This window comes from Eubalaena glacialis, chromosome 3 (assembly GCF_028564815.1).
Source record: "Eubalaena glacialis isolate mEubGla1 chromosome 3, mEubGla1.1.hap2.+ XY, whole genome shotgun sequence".
Lineage (NCBI taxonomy): Eukaryota > Metazoa > Chordata > Mammalia > Artiodactyla > Balaenidae > Eubalaena > Eubalaena glacialis.
The window spans coordinates 48,764,673-48,785,807 of record NC_083718.1 but is presented as its reverse complement, the minus strand read 5'-3'; the positions used below and the strand labels follow the sequence as shown (position 1 = coordinate 48,785,807).

The 21,135-nt window shown below is 37.0% G+C and overlaps 1 protein-coding gene across 6 annotated transcripts in view; it reads left to right on the top strand.

Moving 5' to 3' along the window:
- The window catches only part of SWT1 (SWT1 RNA endoribonuclease homolog), a 97,646-nt gene that overhangs the window by 53,116 nt on the left and 23,395 nt on the right, over positions 1-21,135 (top strand). The window lies entirely within an intron of this gene.

The following is a 21,135-nucleotide window of genomic DNA, read 5'->3' as shown; positions in this document are numbered from 1 at the left end:
CAACGCAGTCTTTTTTTTTTTTAAGGAACTCCTTTATTTATTTATTTATTTTATTTATTTATGGCTGTGTTGGGTCTTCGTTTCTGTGCGAGGGCTTTCTCTAGTTGCGGCAAGCGGGGGCCACTCTTCATCGCGGTGCGCGGGCCTCTCACTATCGCGGCCTCTCTTGTTGCGGAGCACAGGCTCCAGACGCGCAGGCTCAGTAATTGTGGCTCACGGGCCTATCTGCTCCGCGGCATGTGGGATCTTCCCAGACCAGGGCTCGAACCCGTGTCCCCTGCATTGGCAGGCAGATTCTCAACCACTGCGCCACCAGGGAAGCCTGCAACCTAGTTTTATGATGCTTTGAGACTTAATACATACGTGATTATTTTAAATATTTGTGACGTATATAGAAAACATAGTTCCAGAAAGGTATAGAATGGACCATACCACCTGTGTAGCATGAAGTCAGATGTTTTCTTTTGTGGCACTGAAGAAGAATACTAAACTTAATCTTGCAATTTTTTCTGTATATACCAAAGTTGCTTGACCTGAATTAGGCATGCAGCTTGCTGACAGAAGAATACTGTTCTTTATAAATTAAAAAAACCAAATCAAAACTGGTTTGATTTTAGCATGTCAAATCTATTGTTTAGATTTTTAAAACAATAGCAGCTTTTGGTTTTGTTTTCATTTCTCTTTAAGGGTTTTTGGAAACTTCATCTTGTTGTTAATGCACAAAGCATTTGTACCTCTTTTTGGATCACTTGGCTAATATGATTCTTAGAATAAAAAATTACCAAAGCTTTTTGCCACTCTTAAGTTACTAATGAATTGAAGATGTAACAGATCCCAAGACAAGTTAAGTATCATCTCTAAGTGCATGTAGTCTCTTTTTTTATTTAAGGCAATATTAAACAAGAGTAGCTCTATGAAGAAGAAATATTCAGTTCTGATGTTAGCTATGTAAAAGCTGTTGCACATGCTACATTGCGTAAAAGCCATGCTTGACACATTACCTTTTCTACAGAAAGTGGGGATATTAGTCTGAATTCAATTACTCAACAAATGTTTATTGAGCACCGCCTGTGCTTGGCATCATGCTAGCTCTGGGGAATCAAAGATAAATGAGATGCAAACTCTGACTCCAGTGAGCTTGTAGAAATAGTGCAAACAGTCACATTGAAACAGATAATTGCAATAGAGAGTTATATTTTAATAGGAATACAGGCAGTGGAGCCAGGGAGAGTCTGGGAAAAGATGAGACTGGATGGAGGTTGGAGGGGAATGTCTTATAGGCTGCATAAAGCAGTTTCCACTTTATCCCGTAGGCTAGTATTTCACACATCCAGAGCCGTCAATTATGTGCCTTGACAGAAGTGTTTCTGGTCCAAAAAACTTCGGAAATATTGCATACTATATTACCCACTCAGAAAATCACTATACATCCATTAATAGCTTTTATAGACTTTGCTGTAGAGAAAGCTTCTTAATTTTAGAAGCTTTAAACATATTGTTCCCTGGACCCCACCCCAGAGATTCTGATGGAATTGGTCTGAGGGTGTGCCTAGCTATCAGGATTTTTAAAATTTCTCCAGGTGATTCTAATGTGTAGGCAGTGTTGCGAACCACTAGCCAGTATGCTTAACCAGTTGTTCTCCGAGTGTGGGCACAGAACGAGCATCATCATCACCACCTGGAACTTGTTAAAAATGCAAATTCTCAAACTCTACCAGACCTCCTGAATCGGAAACTCTTGGGGTAGGGCCTTGCAGTCTGTGTCCTCCAGGTGATCCTGTGCACACTAAAGGCTGAGCACCATGGGCCTAAGTGGTGCTCAGCCCTGGTGGCCAATTATAATCATCTGGGAGCTTAAAAAAAAAAAAGAGAGAACAATGGCGGGGTGCTGCCTTAAACCTATTCAATCTGATTCTCTGGGAGTGGGACTTGGGTGTATGCATTTTTATAAACTCCCCTGGTGAATCTCATGTGGAGTCATGGCTGAGAAGGTATAGCATGTACTGCTTTCATAAACTATATCTAAGGAAGTAAATACTTGAATTTTAAGGCTGATTCAGTTTTGTTAATCTTTCCTGTAAGTGTACATACCTCCAGGAATAAGAAAATGTTAGTTGTTCTGCTACTTTTTATCATGTGACCTGGAGTAAATTGTCTTGCGCCTCAGTCTTCATCTATAAAAGAGGCATAATAATGCCTTCCCAGAGCTTTTCATAAAGTTATTGTGCTTTGAAAGTCAGATGTTGGTATAACTAACCAAACCAGCGATTCTCTGCTTATTTGTTGGGGAAGATAAGAGTTCTAGATCTTATCCCAGGCTTACTGAAATCACAGTATCTGTAGGTATTTTGTAGAGGAGGGAAATTGTATTTTTAACAGGCTTTCCAAGAGATTTATGTGCAGTTGGTGGGGGACCACAGTTAAAGAAATTAATCCAACCTCCTGTAATAAATATACTAGAACCTCTTGAGTTACCAGCAGAGGGCATTATGATTAAAAAGTTTGCCTGTTTAAGCATTCATTAATCAACAGAAACTACTAAAATTGCAAGTTTTTTTTTAAACCTTCAAACAGTGGACATTTGAAAAAAAATGTAGTAAAAGTTAATGTATATTGTTTTGTCAAGTGAATATGTGGTCTTAAAATCCTTTAAAAAACAGGGTCATGTTAAAGTAAGTTCAGTTAAAAAATTGGAGGTTGGCTTTTTAAACGTTGAAAAATACACTCAAATTTGTGGTGACTACAAATTCATTAGTATTTTGGATGCTTACTAAAATGAAATAGTTTCATTTAGTTTTGAGATGCATGCTCAGTGAATATTTGTCAACTCTATTTCTTTTTATTATAGCAGATCATTTACAGTGTTACATTACGAATCAATAATAGATGACCTGTTAACCAGGTCCTTCAGTTAAAGAAGTGAATGAAAATGTGTTTGTTGAACTAAGAGTTTGGGCTTCTAGTTCCAGATCTTTCCCATTGTAGCTGACTTCAGGCATGTCATCTACCCTAAGCTACAGTTTCTTTCTTTAGTAAGTGAGAATACTCATGCCTTCTTCACGTGATGTGTATGAAGATACTTTTTAAACTGTAACATATTTACAAGTGTTAGTCTTTATTTTCTCTTTAAAGCTGATATGTTAAATTTGAAATGTTTAAAAGTGTGTTATTTCAATTTTAATAGGGGTCTAAACATGATTGTCGTAAGTTAAGATTGAAAATATTGATGTAACAGTTGTTCACACAGTTATACAATTAGGAGCAGAATACCTAATTTGGTAAAAGTTGAAAATGGGATGGGAATATCGCTGATTTCTATACTTTCTGCACACTTTCTCCTTGGGTAGGAGAGTGAACTTATTTGCTATTGGTTTAGAGATTGCTTCTCTCTTATCTTTCCTTTTATACATATACAGGATTAATTTGAGCACTTTTGTTAATGGTTTTCTTATCTAAACACTAGCGAACTAGTCAATACTCTTTCCATGTAAACAAAAGTGTTTTAAGATTTATTTTTTAGGGCAGTACAATCTAGTCTCATTTTATACTTTAGTGAACTTATGTCTAGATTGATCAAGTTACTCTCAAGATCACAAAAACCTTTTGCTTAGTATATAAAGATTATAAAGCTTCATTTGGAGTGAAAAATTAATCGAAGAGTCATATGGCAAATTCTAAAACTAAGAAAACTTCTACTTGTACATTAATCAAAAAACATTAAATGTCTTGTGCTTAGATTGACATATCTACAAAGTTAACTAAACAGGTCATGTAATCCAAATCTGAGGCATACTATAAATGTGTGCAGCTTCAACCTGAAAGATAATACTCACAACAACAGTGAATGTATGTTTTTGTGTCTGTGAAGTAGATGATGAGCTGCCTGGTTTAGAAGCAGAGGAGAGGAAAGGGGGAGGGTGAGGGTAGGAAATTGCAGTCTGCCTACGTTTTAGAATCATGTTTGTGTGTTTCACCTTTCTAAAATAAGGTTGAAGTTATTAAAAAGAAAAAAACCCCAAATTGTAGCATTTGAACACAAAACTATAACCAGACCATGCTTAAGTGTGTATATTCATTTTATCACTTGGTTTAATATGTAAAACTTTGTATTTCTGTGTCAATTTCATGAACTCTAGATTTCCAGCTCAAGTAGCCTTGGATGAAGTGGTTAAAATAATGAATGTTTTCTCAATTTCATATTTTGAATCTTATGGGGGGGTTATCAATAACTTGGCACATTTTGTGGGTGAGGGAACTTTTTTTATATGAAGGGATATCTCAAATTTAATTAATTAATTTTTATCTCTTAAGCTTAGATGATTTTTTTTTCTAGCTGTCATATTTGGTTTGATTGTTTTAAAATATAGACTGAGTGCTAAGTGGTGCCTTGGACACAATCGTATTCTGGATGGACATTCATTTGTGATCATAGTATATGATTTTGGAAAATGAGACTTCTGCTTGAATTTAGGAAAGGAAGATGATTAATTTTTATCATCTTCAGATGCTTTTAGTAATCTTCAAAACCGTGGTAACCTCTGTTACATTCCTGTGGCTTTGGTTTGAAATACCTTATAGAGCTGGTTTTCTAAAACAAAACAATTATAATCACGAAACTGGGGATTTTTACGTGTGTGTGTTATTTACATATATAAATCCTTATTAAGTCTCACAAGAAAGAATTTTCCTTTTATTCTCTTACCCCATTTTAACATAAAAACAAAACATATACTGGTATAACCATAAATAATTCCTGGGAAAAGGAATCCTACAATCACAGCAGTTTTTTATATCTACTAATGATTTAGTAGCTTCAAAGAGTGTGGAGTTTGCATTTGAGAGAATATTAACTTAATATTGTATGTTTTGATAGCTGACCTCTTGAGGTTTTAGAAAGATTATTTAGAAAAGGTCATCCTTCTGTTGACACAAAGATAACACTCTTTAGGCTGTTTTATAGAGTAAGTTAATTGTTGAAACAAAAGTTTTTATGAAAGACGTAGAAAATAAAGACCTTAAAATTAGTGGCTTTTCAGCATCTCGACTCATTGCAGTGTGCAAGATGTTCAGCCATTGATAAAAAATTTTCCTTGTCTAGATTGGAGAGGTTTATTCATGTTTAGGTCTGACCTACTTTCTTTGAGGCTTGGCCTTTCTACCCTTAGATAATTAGACTTCACTTTCCCTCCCCCATTAGGGTTTCCACAGATATCACTGCACCTCTTTATCAGATTTTTCATATACCCCATGTCCTGTATATCAGTCACTATGTTGAGTAAGAGAAAATAATACAACCTTTTATTTTAAAATGAAAAGGTTTAGTTGCTTCACCCTCCATGCCATCATTTTAGACCTTTTTCATAATTTATTTCATAATCAGCTCCCTAAGACTTTGACCACTTTTAGGGCAGGAACTTTGCTTACTTTTCTTCATTTTACTTTTCTATAACTAGATTTATACCTGTATGACGCATAGCAGATGGTTAAAAAAAAAAGGGGGGGGGTGTTGAATGGTTGAATGAGTCTTTTATAGTCTATCTGGTGGAGGGCAACTTCTTGTAGGCCTAAATGCTGCTAATAGTACTACATTATGACATTAGATGAATAGGTAATATAGAGGTTCCAAAAAAGATACAGAAGAGAGAAGCGCAAGCTATGAAAGGGTAAAGAATAAGAAAATCAGGAGGAAGGAGAAAGACTGGAACAAAGAGATTGAGGAGATAAAAAAGGTATTTATGTCTAGAACAGATGATGGAGCCTCCAGTAATTTGCCCAAATGGCTCTTGTGGTCCCATGTTATCCTTAATTGCTTAATTCTGATCTCTCTATATCAACTATCTAAATTAGAGTTAGTAGAAGGAAAGATGAGATGTAATGGAAGTGACTGAGACTTAAGGAATATAAGCAGGCGTTTCCTTATATAAGACATATAATATATATATAAAATATAGACAGTAAAAGCTTTTTATGGTATCTATATTACAGTTTGATAAACACAGGTTTAACATAACATTTATATCAAATGTATGTAATACATAGTAAAATTTATATTAAATTAGCTGACAAAATATGTGGCATCCACATATTAATCTGACTGAATTATCCAACACAGCTGATATTTTTTTAACCTTCCTCTTTAATGCTACTGAAGGTAATAGATCACACATGACTTACTTTTTAGAATAACTAGATTTCATTTTATACATTTGAAGCTCTTATCTATGCTTCCTAGCATTTGTAATTCAAGAATAGGAAATAAGGACCTTTATTTTTATCCTAAATGTCAGCATTGTGAGGACCTTTATTTTTATCCTAAATATCTGCGTTGTGATGCCAGTTATTCCTGCTACCCCTAAAGCATTTCTAAGTGTTGGTGTTCTTTTGTTTTAGTCAGTAAAATCCAGTTTTGGTGATGGAGTTAAATATTTCCCACTTGATCACACCAGAATCAAATAGTCAAATATAAATGAAGATTACTTCTTGAAGATAACAAATATTTTACTTTGTTTATAGAGTTGTTTTTATTTAAAATCAATACTTTAAAATTTTCCTTTTGTAGCTGGTTATTTCTGCCTAATGATTTATTGATCTGATAATTTAACTAAAATTCCCTGCTATCCCTGCTATTAAGTCACCCTGAGAAATGCTAAAACTACCAAACACTACATTTTTCAGAGAAGCAGATGGGATGAATGACTGACTAAATCAGTGGGGTTAGACATCAGTAAAATAAATGAAATGGGGTGGGGGATCAAAGGTGCTCAACAAGGGCTATCATAATAATTTTAACTTAAATAATAAGCATATAATAAATATATGGATAAAGCCAGATAATCAGTTCTAATTCCTTCTTACAGAGTAGTTGTACAAAAGGTTTAACGTTAGAGTGTACCCTAGACTCTAGGATTAGTCTCATCTATTTTGAGAAATATCTTCTTGTGCCTCTAAAGAACTTTTAACACTGTAGTAGACCAACCATCTGCCCATAGTGAGAAGTGATGCAATCAGTGTTCTCAAGGCTGTTTCCAGTAATATAGAAGGTTGAGTCCAACTCAGGACAATGTTTTCTCCTTAGACGATAACTCAGTAAACATTGATTATACGTCAGAAACCTCTGGAATTATGTTACATTTTGATGGTCCAATCCTTGTCAATAAGGCATAATAAACCTTCAAGAATCAACATATACTTACCATTAGTAATAATGTAACTGGAACTATAAGTTGTAGATTTTCCAATTAATGTTTCTTTTTTTTTTTTTAATTAATTAATTTATTTATTTATTTATTTTTGGCTGTGTTGGGTCTTCGTTTCTGTGCAAGGGCTTTCTCTAGTTGCGGCAAGCGGGGGCCACTCTTCATCGCAGTGCGCGGGCCTCTCACTATCGTGGCCTCTCTTGTTGCGGGGCACAGGCTCCAGACACGCAGGCTCAGTAGTTGTGGCTCACGGGCCTAGTTGCTCCGCGGCATGTGGGATCTTCCCAGACCAGGGCTCGAACCCGTGTCCCCTGCATTAGCAGGCAGATTCTCAACCACTGTGCCACCAGGGAAGCCACAATTAATGTTTCTTTTTTGCTAACGTTAAGATAGATTATGTTTTGACAGCACGTAGCTATATATTTTCCCCAACTTCATTGTTGAGCTAAGACAAATAAGTAAAATCATCAAAATTATATTTTTATATTAAAGATAGTAATTTATGCAGATTTTATTTAAACTCTTGATAACATAGATGAAAAAGTGTGAGTACTTTTGTACAGCATTGGAGTGTAAGGTAGTATAAAGAATGTATCAGTCCTCTTTAAAAGGATTTGCATCCATTTACTAGGGTGACTCTATCCTAGAAAAAGTGAAATACTCAGACCTTTTGGGGGGTTACTAGATACTGGCTCTGAGTTAATACTAATCTCTGGGGCCCTAAAATTTCACTGTAGTTGGAGAAATGATCAGGGAAACAGATCTACCTTGATTAATAAGTAGTGACTACTGGTTTGTTTGGAAACTTGGAAAAACAGAATTTGAGGATTGGTGACAGGAAGGTCTAGAGGAGAGATGTGTGGATGGACATCTTGTAAGGGGCACAGGGTATGAGGGTATTTGTGTCCCATGTGAATACTCATCAAAGACTACCCACTGCAGTGGAGACTCTCAGTAGTCAAACGGACAAGATCAGCGGTCCTGTGGATGTCAGTCACCCTCTTCCCCTAGCCACCCCAGTGTTTGGTCAGTGAGCTCATATGCAAAGGGACAGTAGCAGCCTGGATAACATGAGCTCAAACGTGGGACTTCCCCTTATGAAGGCTGCTCTGGATGCTACCACTGCCGAGAGCCCAAACTGCCAACAGCTGAGGCAGATGCTAAGCAGTCTATAAGGCACCATTCCCTAGGCTACCATCAAGCCACTAGTGGCAGTGATTCAGACCCCTTCCATCATGAAGGGGGCAGTGATTTGTCCTCACTGGAATAGACACTTCTTTTAAATATGGAATTAACTTCTCTCACTGCAGTGCTTCTATAGCAAAAGAAGTACAGCTATGGTTACATGGAATTCGCTGGCTTTATCATATACTAATCTAAGGAACTGGCTTGGTAAAACACTGTAAAAGACTTATTTTCCATACCAACTGTAACCTATGAAGTTAGGGTGCTGTCCTAGATAATGCTGTATATGATGCTGTTTCTGCCTTAGTCAGAATGTAGATCTAAGAATCAAGGGAAACAAGTGGTAATGGTTTCTCCACAATTAAACCAAATAACTCTTCTGTTAACAAGTACTGTTTCAGTCATTGCTGAGTCTGGAAAACAGAAGCCACTCTAGGTATTTCAAACAAAATTTAATATACAAACTTAATTTCAGTGCTATTGGAAGGACTGGAAGAGCAAAGGGGAGAAAGTGGTAATATCTGGAGGGGCAAAAAAGAAGAGGGTTTTTAATGAATTTTGAAATTTTCTGTATCTTGGTGCCCTCTGTACCGTAGGAGCACAATACTACATGATTACTGTACTTATTTTCAAAAAGTCAACAGTTCCTCTAGATTGCTTGGAAATAGTTGTAAACAATTACAAGAAGTGGATGTGATCCTATAAAATATTTTGTGTATAGAAGTAGAAACATTCTTCAGTCTACTGTTCCATTCAATTAAGGTGTAATTGTTATGCTTCCTTTACATATATAGGCTTAGGACCTAATGTACAAGCAACCATCTGTTCTCAAACAAAACAAAGAAAATCCAACTTATTTTCAGAACCTTTAATCAGGAATTAATTTTCTTTCATAAATGTGTAAATTTTCAAAGAAGTTACAGAGATTTTATTATAACCTGAGCCAATGCATTTTTCATACCTATGTGTTTTCAACTTTCTATTGAAAAGTCGCTTAAAATAGAACTCCATGTTCAGAAATTTAACTGCCAGTTTTTCAACTTAGATACTTCTGTGACAGAATGACTGATGTAGGAAGGGGCCATTGTCTATACACCTACTCCTTATGAATTTCTACACTCCACCTCAGGTCTGTGTCTTACCTGGGCTCAGGGGTGATTGGTTCCTGCTGCCACGATCATATCTGTCTACCACCAACAGAGATACTAATTTCTCTTCTCATGCTGAGATATGGAAAACATTCTCTCTTAGTTCAACTAAGATACCGTAGGACTTTATAGACGGAACCTTCACTAAAAGGCTAATGAATATATGACTAAGCAAAAGGAAAAAAAATAGACAAAAGCAGTTCAACAATTCCTCGTGCTGAACCAATCAAAAGATTAGCTGCAAAAGAAATTTCATACTTTGCAGTTTATGTAGTTGATGGTTTTTTCCCTTACCTCAGCCCTCATGTTCTGGGTCACCTATTGCTAAATCCCAGAACTTACTGGCTTAAAACAATAGCAGTCAATTATTTATTTTCTCTAATGGTTCCAGGGCTTGACTGGACACGTGTGGGTAGTTCTCACTTGAGAGCTCTTGTGTGGTTGTGGTCAGATGGTGTCTGGAGTCATCTCAAAGGCTGGCTGATGCTGGCTGTCAGCTAGAACACGAACATGTAGCATCTCCATGTAGCCTGGGCTTCCTCATAGACTGAAGGCTGGTTTCCAAGATCATCCCAAAATAACAGGTGGAAGCTCTATTGCCTGTAATGACATTGCCTCTCTTGACTGAAAGTGTTATTTTGCTTTCATTCTTGATTGATACTTAACTGTGTGTAGATTGTAGGTTGACAGTTATTTTCCCTAGGCACTTTAAAAAAAATATTTATTTATTTATTTGGCTGTGCTGGGTCTTAGTTGCGGCACGCGGGATCTTTTTAGTTGCGGCATACAGGGTCTAGTTCCCTGACCAAGGATTGAACCCGGGCCCCCTGCATTGGGAGTGTGGAGTCTTAGCCATTGGACCACCAGGCAAGTCCCTCCCTAGATACTTTGAAGATGTAATTTCATTATCTTATATCTTCTTGGAAATGAGTAGTCAGCTGTCAGCATATTGCTTTTTTCTTAGCTGGTAATCTGTCTCTTCCCCCCACCCCCATCCCACCCTGGAATGCTTTCAAGATTTTCTTCTGTAACGTTTATGTTTGGTAATTTTATCACAAGATGTCTAGGTATAGGTTATGTTTTATTTATCTTTCTTGAGATGTGGTGTGTTTTCTTCCATCTGAAGACTCATATCTTTAACTCTGGAAATTCTCAATTATTATCTCTTCAATTATTCTCCCCCTCATTCTCTTTAATTCTCTTGTTTCGGAATTCCTATTGCTGACTCTCCTCATTCTGTCAGCCGTATCTCTTGACTCCTTTTTTCTTTTCTCCATCTTTTTTATCCCTCTGTGCTGTATTCTGAATAATTCTTCAAATTTATTTTCTGATTCATTAATTATTTTTACCAATTTTTAATAATTTTATTTAATCATTAAAAATATATAATACCTTCACATTGCTTAAAAATAATTCAATAAGTGAAAAAGAATATACAGTGAGTGAAAATTCTTCTTTCCATGTCTTTTACCTCAGTTAGCTCATTATCTTCAAGGACAATCAAAATTAATTAGTGTAGACTCTCTCTTGTCTATACTTTTGCTTATGCTACTTGTTTTAAAGTGAGACTAGCCTGTAAGCTCTATAAGGACAAGAACTCTTTGCTTTGGTTTTTGATATATCCCCACCTCACCCAGGAGTTAATGTATAATGAGTAATCAATTAGTACAGAAATAGAGAGAAAGAAACTGCCTGGTCACCTGGATCTTAACACCATGATTTCATAGTTTTGGAAGAGTTCATCCTCAAATTTGTAAGTTTAGGAATTTTATTTTACCAGTTTACTGAAAACTTACCGGACTCAACAGTAACCAAATTTAGAAGAAAGCAAGCTGATATATCAGAATGCCCATTTATTTATTTACATTGAAATCAGTAACTGCCAGCTGAACCTAAATATTTATAAATTAAGTGACTCCTAGAGGAAAGTTTACGCTGCAAACTAGATTACTACCAAGTTTTCTTGCTGACTGCTGGGGATGTTGACCTCAAGCTAAAGTAATCTCTTTTCTTCTCTGGAATTTTATTTGCCAAATAGTCAGGTCAGCCTTTCCCCTATACAGGGATATTCTTTTTCTTTAATCCCCTTTTCTAAGCTCTGTGCAAACTACTACTTCTTGTCAATTATGTCAACTAATAGTTATCTGAAAATGTCAAAACACAACTGGTCAGATTTCAGTGTTATTTACATTGCTTAAATTACATTCCTATTTCCCTAAGGTGCTATCTTGATGACTTTGATTAGAATTGGCTGATTACTAAGGTCTGTCAGCAGCATGTTTGCACACCATATCGTAGGGTTGGTATTAATCTCATGTGTTACATATCTAGAGGCATTTTGTATACTGAGTAGGAAAGTGGTCATAGAGCCATCTTCCCTGGGTTCATATCACTGCTCTATTACTTCCTAGGTTTCTGACCTGGAGCAAGTTACTTAAAACCTTTGTCCTCCATTTTCTCAAAAATGGAGAAGTAAAAGTATCTTCTCACAGGATTAATGAGGAAGTGAATTACTATATGTAAAGGACATAGGACAATTTAGAACAGTACCTGACAAATAGTATATAAATTATTACTATTGCTGTTGTTTTGTTGTTATTATTCTTACTGATTTATATTTCAGAAAAAAAAATTTTTTTTGCCTTGGTTCTAAATTGGGGAGGTTTACTCTCTTTGGAAACCATACTCTCTGTGTGGACTAACTATAGGATCATTCTTATACTGTTCTTGTTCAGATGCAGCATTACCTTAGATTACTGTGTGTTCCATAACTGATCCTGTTGACAATCCCTTTACTACTTTTCCATATTAGTATCCTTTTTTCCTACTGTTAGCAGAACTTCTGGTTCCAACATTAACTCCTTAATGCCTGGGCTATTGTGATCATCTTCTAATAGGTCTCCTTGCCCTTAGGCTCCTTTGACAGTTCCTTAAACTCCTTAAATCATATTTTAATGGTTTCATTTTTTTCCTTTGTTCAAAAACATTTATTTTCTCTTATTCCCCTCTGGTTCAAATACAGCCTTTCCAATTTGTCAGACAAGGCTTTTGACTGCTTGGTCCTAACATACCTTTTTAGTCTTATAGTCCTCTAAACTACTTTGTAGTTAAGCCAAATTAATTTTTTTGTGGTTTTCAAGGCAAGCCTTATGTTTTCTTAATTCTGAACCTTGACACAATATCTTCTCAGAGCTTGGAGTGACCTCTTAATCTACATGCATTTTTCAAAGTTTTATCCATTTGTCCAATCCCAGTTCAGAAGCCACCTACTACAAACAGACTTTACAGTTGGTTTGTATTGAACCCTTAAGGTTCTTAGCACATGTTGCCTCCCATTATAATTATTTGCAGACATTTTATCTCTGCTCCTAAATTGTGAACTCCATGAGGCAGGATCAATATCTTATATCCTTGGTATTCCCGAGATATCTTGCATGTTGCTTTGAACCCAGTACTATTTGATAATAGTAATAAATGAATAAATAAGTAACATTTACTAAGTAGTTAGTATGTCCCAGTCACTGTACATAGGTAAAGCTCTTTACCTATGTGATCATATTTAATTCATACAATAACCCTCTCAAGAGATGCTACTGTTACCGAACCAGGCTCATTTGCCTTTCTCATAACGAGCCAAATGCTGAGGTGTCAAGGTTTGCAACAGAGAAAGAGTTTATTCACGAGGCAGCCAAGTGAGGAGATGGGAGAACAGATTTCAGATCCACCTCCCTTAAGGCTGGGGGGCTTGGGGTATTTATGGGTAAAGTGTATAGGGTGGTCAGAAGTGCAGGGGAAGGTGACTGGAGGTAGGAAAAAGGTGCGGTAATTGCTGCTTTGCTCAGCCGTTATCTGAATTACATGCTTCTTCATGGGATGCATGTTCAGAAAATGGCAGCGTTAGCATGCTCTGAAGATAGAGTTTTTGACCCTCTGACGTGGAAAGGTCATCCCCTGGACAAGCAAGTCTCTTCTGCGCAGACTCTGATTGGCCCCATTGGTTCCACACAGTTTCAACCAGTTTTGTTGTCTTACGAGCAGAGGGGATTTTAACAAGCTGTTCCCTTATCTGCTCTTCTGTAAGACAAGCTCAAGAACTTCTGTTAGTCACCAGTTTCTATTAAACCTATGGGGCATGGTTTCAGGAAGGGTTTTTTAAGCCTGTGGGGGGCAGGCTTTCACTATCACACCCATTTTACACATGGGGAAGTAGGATCACAGGGATTATATCATTGCCCAAGGTCACACAGTTTATACTTGGCAGAATGACTTATTGAAATTGGTCTGATTCTAGAGGGCTCACTTTTTAAATACACTAAACTTTCTGACTGAAAAAATTACTTTAAAGTTAGTTATATTCCAGAAGTATTTTTTAGTTGGTTTCATAGAACTTTAGAAAACTTCTCAGTTTAATTTAAAAGAATATTAAATGACTGATCAAAAAAATACGAAATATCTTTGCCTTAGAAGGAAATTTTCCTTCTTTGTTTTTCCAAATTTGTCTTTTCTACCTTTCATTTTTCTGAGAGGAGAATGAGTACACTTACCTTGGTTGAAATGAATATCCCAAAAAAGGTTTCCACTGGTAGATGGTCTTGTCTCTAGAGACAGATGTTAACAAATGAAACAACTGGGGTAACAAAAGCAGGAAAGAAAACTGTATCTGGGTGATATTGCTGACAGTCAGCCCCATGCAATTTGGAAGAGTGGTTAAGACCTGTCTTAAAGCTGGAATAAAAAATTCCATCCTGTGGAATGGTCAGACTAGGTCAAGGTTAAGTTAGCATCCATGTACCAACACAGTGGGTTATTCATAGAAAAAAAAAAATAGGTAAATTTGTTGTTTTGATGCATTTTAAAATATGTCATTTGCTTACATTTTTTACCTTGTAATGGATCAGATATGTATTTTAGAAATGCCTTAGAATTTACGATGCATAGTTGGATTGGAAACAGTATTTCTAAGATTGAGAAGAGAAAGGAAAACAATGGTTATTTGTTTTAGAGGAGGAGTGCACATGGTATCTTAGGTAGTACCGGAGGGATAATAAAGATATGTGAACCTATCCTTAAGCCCAAGGGGCAAATGTGATGCTAGAAATTTGAGGTAAAAACGCATAAGAAAGAAGCCTGGAACACACTGGAAATGAGTAGAGAACAAAGGACAAGGGAGGAAACGATGAAAAGATCCAAAACATTGGTGTTTGAACAGTGCTGGAGTGCTCGTGCCTTTTTAAATTGGCCATGCCTATGTAGCAAAGGTGGATTAGCCCAATTTATTATTACAGATCTGTAAAAGCAGACTGAAGTTGAATTATCAGAAAGAGACTGAAAAGTTCCAGAGACTGGCAACACAAATATCTGGAAATTCCCTGGCGGTCCAGTGGTTAGGACTTGGCACTTCCACTGCCGGGGCCTGGGTTCCATCCCTGGTCGGAGAACTAAGATCCTGCCAGCCTCGTGGTCCGGCCAAGTTAAAAAAAAAAAAAAAAAAAAAAAAAAAAAATCAAGGAAGGAAGGAGTTCCAAAAGAGAAGGAATCTTTAACAGTGTCTTGTTACTACTGAGAAGCCAAAAAAAACCCCTGTCCGTTAGATTGAGCAACATAGAAGTCGTTGGTGAATTTGTTGGTGGCAGTTTCATAAGAGTGTGGGGGCAGACGTTAAACATCAGTAGGCCAAGCGGGGACGGGGAAGTGAGGAACGGAGGCGGCAGAAGGACGTCGTGAAACTGCGGGAGGTCATGAGGCCAGGGGAAGAGACTGTGTTCCAGATTTCCTTGAGAAAACAGTCAAGTCAGTGTAAATGTTTCTTAGATAATATCAGTATATGAAAAGATAAAACCATTCATAATAAACATCAGAGTTACAGCAAAGACAGTGATTTTGTAATAACGATACATGGAGTTATTCTTGACCCCTTCACTGCCGTAATTCTAAAGTCTTCTGGTTCCTCAAAAAGGCCTTTCTGCTAGGATTTGCCCTCTTATAAATGGAATCATACAGCATTTGTCCTTTTGTGACAGGCTTATTTCACTTAATACAATGTTTTCAAAGTTCATCCATGTTATAGCCTGTTGTAGCCAGAATTTCCTTTTTAAAGCTCAGTAATGTTCCACGTATACGCCACATTTTGTTTATCCATTCATCTGTTGGTGGACACTTAGGTTGCTTTCTACTCCTTGGCCATTATGAGTAATGCTGCTGTGAACAAAGATGTACAGATATCTCTTTGAGTCCTTGCTTTCAGTTCTTTTGGGTACATACCCAGAAGTTGAACTGCTGGATTATGTGGTAATTCTGTTTTTAAATTTTTTTGAGGAACCACATACTGTTTTCCATAGCAGTTACACCATTTTACATTCTCACCAACAGTGCACTAGGCTTCCATTTTCTACACATCCTCATCAACACCTGTTGTTGTCTGTGTTTTTAAAAGTAGCCATCCTAATGGGTGTGAGGTGGTATCTCGTGATTTGGTTTGCCTTCTTTTTATAAAAAGTCGAATGCACTTTAAAAGCTCTTTCAGTGTTGATTAGTTAAATGTATTTGTATTACAAAAGAGTTTTTTTATCTTCAAATTTTTTTTCCTCAGATTTATTCTAAATAGAACATTTCTCTAATGTTTTTGATCTATTATCAATGTCTATATATAGTGAGGTGTGCTTATAATAAGGCAGTAATAAAATTGTGTCTCAGCCCCAACTGGGTATATTGAGATCTTACAGCACTAAATGGTGGGAGCACAAGATAACTCAGTCTTCTGTTTCTTTCACTATGAGCTCGTATCTTGGCTCTGCCCCTTCCCTGTGATCTAGAGAGGTCTTATTTGCCATGTTACAATGGAAAGATAGTAGGTACCTGGTAGTGAGGTGTGATTAATCAGCTAGGAAATAACATTCATAAAATATTAGGAGGAACTGTGATTATTATGCAGATCTAGCTGGCATATAGTGGGCATAGGACTCACTGAAGACCTAGTTGTGAAGACCTAAATTGTGAAGACATCGTTGAGCCCGATAGGGGCCTCAACACTAAGTAGAAGAGAAATGAGTTGGTTTTTCATACTTCTGGCCCCTTTCAGTACACTGTTAGTACTACGCCTGGAACTGGCCTCCAGCAGCACCGTCTCGAGTGATAAAGTTATCTTTTAGCAAGAAGCATAATGCTGTGAAGCAAAGCAAAGTAGTTATTTGGCAGCTAACTACTCAATGAATTCCACAATGGTCTCACATTATGGGAAGTGGTCCATCTTGCTTCTAACCTTGAGGTCCATGGCTCCTTAAAGCTGAGCCCCCAGTATTTAGGAATGTCAGCTGTATTCATTTGCTAGGGCTGCCATAAGGAAATACCACAGACTTGGGTGGCATAAACAACTGAAATTTGCTTTCTCACAGTTCTGGAGGCTGAAGTCCAAGATCAAGGTGCTGGCTGGGTTAGCTTCCTCTGAGGCCTCTCTCCTTGGCTTGCAGATGGCTGCCCTCTTGCTGCCTCTTCGTATAGTCATCCTTTTGTGCACGTGCATCCCTGGTGTCTCTGTGTATCAGAGTTCCTCTTATAAGGACACCTCTTACAAGGACAGTCAGATTGGATTAGGGTTCATCCTGATGGCCTCATTTTAACTTAATCACCTCTTTATAGGCATCTCCAAATATGGTCACATTCTGAGGTACTGGGGATTAGGGCTTTGACATATGAATTTTGGGGGAACACAATTCAGCCCATAACAGTAGCCAAGGCCCAATAACAAAAATAAGTGCTGGATTTGAGGAAACTGTGAGTGTTGCGATAAAACTCTTGGGACACATGATGGCTGGCATTTTTCAGAATTTCCTGAATAATGGTATAGGATCCTAGGGTCTTCTGACCTAGCTTCACTAGACCAATCCAGATCCCTTTGCTAAAAAATGTCTCTTTAGTTATGAATGAAGAGCCATCCATCCAGTACTTGACCAGTGTATCACAGAAGGAGATGTGACAGAGGCTTGAATTGCACCTTATCATAGACTCATTAGCTAAGGTAAGAATATGCTGCTTTGTGAACATAGTTAAGATTTTTCTGAAGATGGCTTTTAATTGAACACTAAACCTAATTAGTGAGATGGATTTTTGATACCACCACAAGCTGTCTTTTCATCAGTCAGAGATTCTAAATATTTTAGACCATTTCCATGACCTTTCTGGGAATAAATTGTAGTACTGATGTCAGTTCCCATAATTCATATGAAGTCACATAAAGATAAAACTGAGACTAGGGATATGCATGTTTTATCTGGGTTTGGCCAACACAACTAAGCAAAGTTCAGTAATATGGCTGCAGCTGATTATCATAGAAACACCTTTTATTTCAAGGGGTGCTCTTGGGTCCTGGTAATGTGAAGCAGTATGCTGTCATCTGGTTGGTAGCCAGTGGGTAGGGCATAGTTCCTGTGTTTCTCCATGTTCAGATCATATTTTATAGATTATGTTCTGTATTGATAATAATCATGTTTTTGTTAGAGTTTGGCTCCACCTTTACCTTAATTGCAATAATTAGGGATTGAAAATGTTACTGGTTACATATTGGCCATCTTCTCTGCCTTTCATTTTTCTGGAATTCCCTTATTGATGTTTACATCAACATCCAAGACTAAAGAGAGAAGATTGTCACCATTCATATGGATCACGTAAAAGTTCACTGCTGGACAGACTTTACAAGGAGGTAACAAGTCCCCAAACGGTTTGAACTAAATATTTATTTAGTTCTCAGTTGATAAGCTACAGTGATAATTGGGGGTGTTTTTTAAGATAAGAGGTAGAATAATAATAATAGCTAACATTTTGTTGAGCCAAGAACTGTTCCAAGTATGTTATACATATTAACTCATTTAATCCTCTTAACAGTCCTGGGAGATAAGTACTGTTATTGGCCATGTTATACATGAGAAACATAGGTGCAGAGAAGTAAAGTAATACACCTGATGCCACTCAGCTGGAAAGTGGTAGAACTATGATTTGAACTCAAGCAGACTGAGTCCAGAGACCATGATCATCATCATTATATCGTTATGCTTAAATGCCAATGTAGAAAATACATTGGCGGAAGAGGCTGGTGACCCATATAAGAGAATTAGTGGAAAGTGTATGGATATGTGGTGTTTTAACCTTTCTGCAAAATTAACAGAAAGCTGTAGTATTTGCCAGTATGTTCTGATTGTATGTATGTTTATGTGTAGCACACATGTAAGCCGTATAATGTTTTCCTTAATCTAAATGATATTTTCTTTCCGTAGAATTTACTTTTATAATTAAATTTCAAATGTAGTCATTAAAATTACCTATAAACTCTCCTTGTTCCTACCACCAACTTTAAAAAAAAATCTCCAGTGTTCTGAATAGATCAAATTTTAATTATTAATTGTATCCAAACTAGTCCAAAGTTCCTACATTTAATACCTATATCTACAAAATTCTTTGCTCTAAAGGGAAAACAGGAACATAAAATAATTTATTTTGTTTAAATTTAAGTTGTTTAACTTTATTTTTTTCTTTTTACCATTTTTAATTGCATATGGTGTTCTTTTAAAATCTGGGGCTGATGGATATCTTCCACTTGCATAGCTGATTTCACCAAATTAACTATAGAAAACATATGATTTTAATTTTGCTTGTAATAAAGGACCCCCAAAAATGTACTCTTAAGATCCAATACCTTTTTCCTGATGAGTATATCCTATTGTTAATTTTATAAATTTTCACCCAGTTTATCAGTAATACAACTTAAATTCATCATCAGCAAAATTCAGTTTGCATGTCACTGTATTAAAATAAGAGGAACATGGATGGAGCTAGAGATTATCATACTAAGTGAAGTAAGTCAGACAGAGAAAGACAAATATCATATGATATCACTTATATGTGGAATCTAAAGTATGATACAAATGAACTTATTTACAAAACAGAAACAGGCTCACAGACATAAAAAACAAACTTACGGTTATTAAAGGGGAAAAGGGGTGGGGGAGGGATAAGTTAGGAGTTTGGGGGTAGCAGATACAAACTACTATTTTTTAAGAAAAGAAGAAGAAAAAGGACAGAACTCTAGGGTCAGAATGATCTGAAGTTGAATCCTAGTTCCATCCATTTACTAACTCTGTCACCTAGATATGTTAATTAACCTTTTTTGTATTTGTTTCCTAATCTATAAAATGGAGTTTGTAATAATTGCTTTATTAAATTGCAGAAATTAAAGGAGACAGCAATTTGTTCCATCCCTGGCACTTGGTAGATGCTGAATAAATATTGTCCTCAATAAAGATGTAATAGTTGATTCATAGTAAAATTTAAGCTCTGAGTCAGTTCTTAGCTCTGGAGAATGTACAATGAGTTTTTAAAATAATGTTGTAAACAAACATTTTTACTTCATGTAATTACGTATTTTTTTAAAAATAAATTTATTTCATTTATTTTATTTTTGGCTGCGTTGGGTCTTCGTTGTGGCGCGTGGGCTTCACATTGTGGTGGCTTCTCTTGTTGCGGAGCATGGGCTCTAGGCACACGGGCTTCAGTAGTTGTGGCTCTTGGGCTCCAGAGCACAGGCTCAGTAGTTGTGGCGCACGGGCTTAGCTGCTCCACGGCATGTGGGATCTTCCTGGACCAGGGCTCGAACCCGTGTCCCCTGCCTTGGCAGGTGGATTCTTAACCACTGCGCCACCAGGGAAGCCCTAATTACATATTTTTAATCTAACTTCTTTATTGTGGTAAAATACATGTAAAATAAATTTACCGTTGTTACCATTTTTAAGTGTTCTTAAAAATGTATTAATGGGGTATTAAATACATTCATAATGTTGTGCAACTGTCACCACCATCCATATCCATAACTCTTTTCATCTTGTATAACTGAAACTCTATTCCCATTAAATAGTAACTCCTCATTTCCGCTTCCTCCCCAGCCCCTGGTAGCCACCATTCTGCCTATCTACAATTTTGACTACTCCAGGTATATACACAAAAGAATTGAAAATAAGGTCTTGTTCCTGTGCAAAGGGCTTGCTGCCCGATTCGCATACAAGCCAGTACTATGATACCAGCTTTTGAGAAAAGGAAAGACTTTATTGTGAGGTTGACCAGCAAGGAAACAAGGAGGCACGGCTCTCAAATCTGTCTCATCAATCTGGGGTTTGGTCAAACTTTCATGAGTTAGGGGAAGAGGGTTGGTTTGAGCCCTGGTGGGGCAGGTTTCCATTGGAGGGCTTTGGAACTTGGCCATTTATGGTGAGGTTAGGTAAAGGGGCTTCAGCACTGGATCTTCCTGAACAATGGACCCTTCACTTCCTTTTTTTTTTTTGTTCTAATTTTTAATGAGCAGACATTACTCTTTTTTTAAAATTTTATTACATTTTTATTTATTTATTTATTTTATTTATTTATTTTTGTATTTATTTTTGGCTGTGTTGGGTCTTAGTTTCTGTGCGAGGGCTTTCTCTAGTTGCGGCAAGTGGGGGCCACTCTTCATCGCGGTGCGCGGGCCTCTCACTATCGCGGCCTCTCTTGTTGCAGAGCACAGGCTCCAGATGCGCAGGCTCAGTAGTTGTGGCTCACGGGCCTAGTTGCTCTGCGGCATGTGGGAT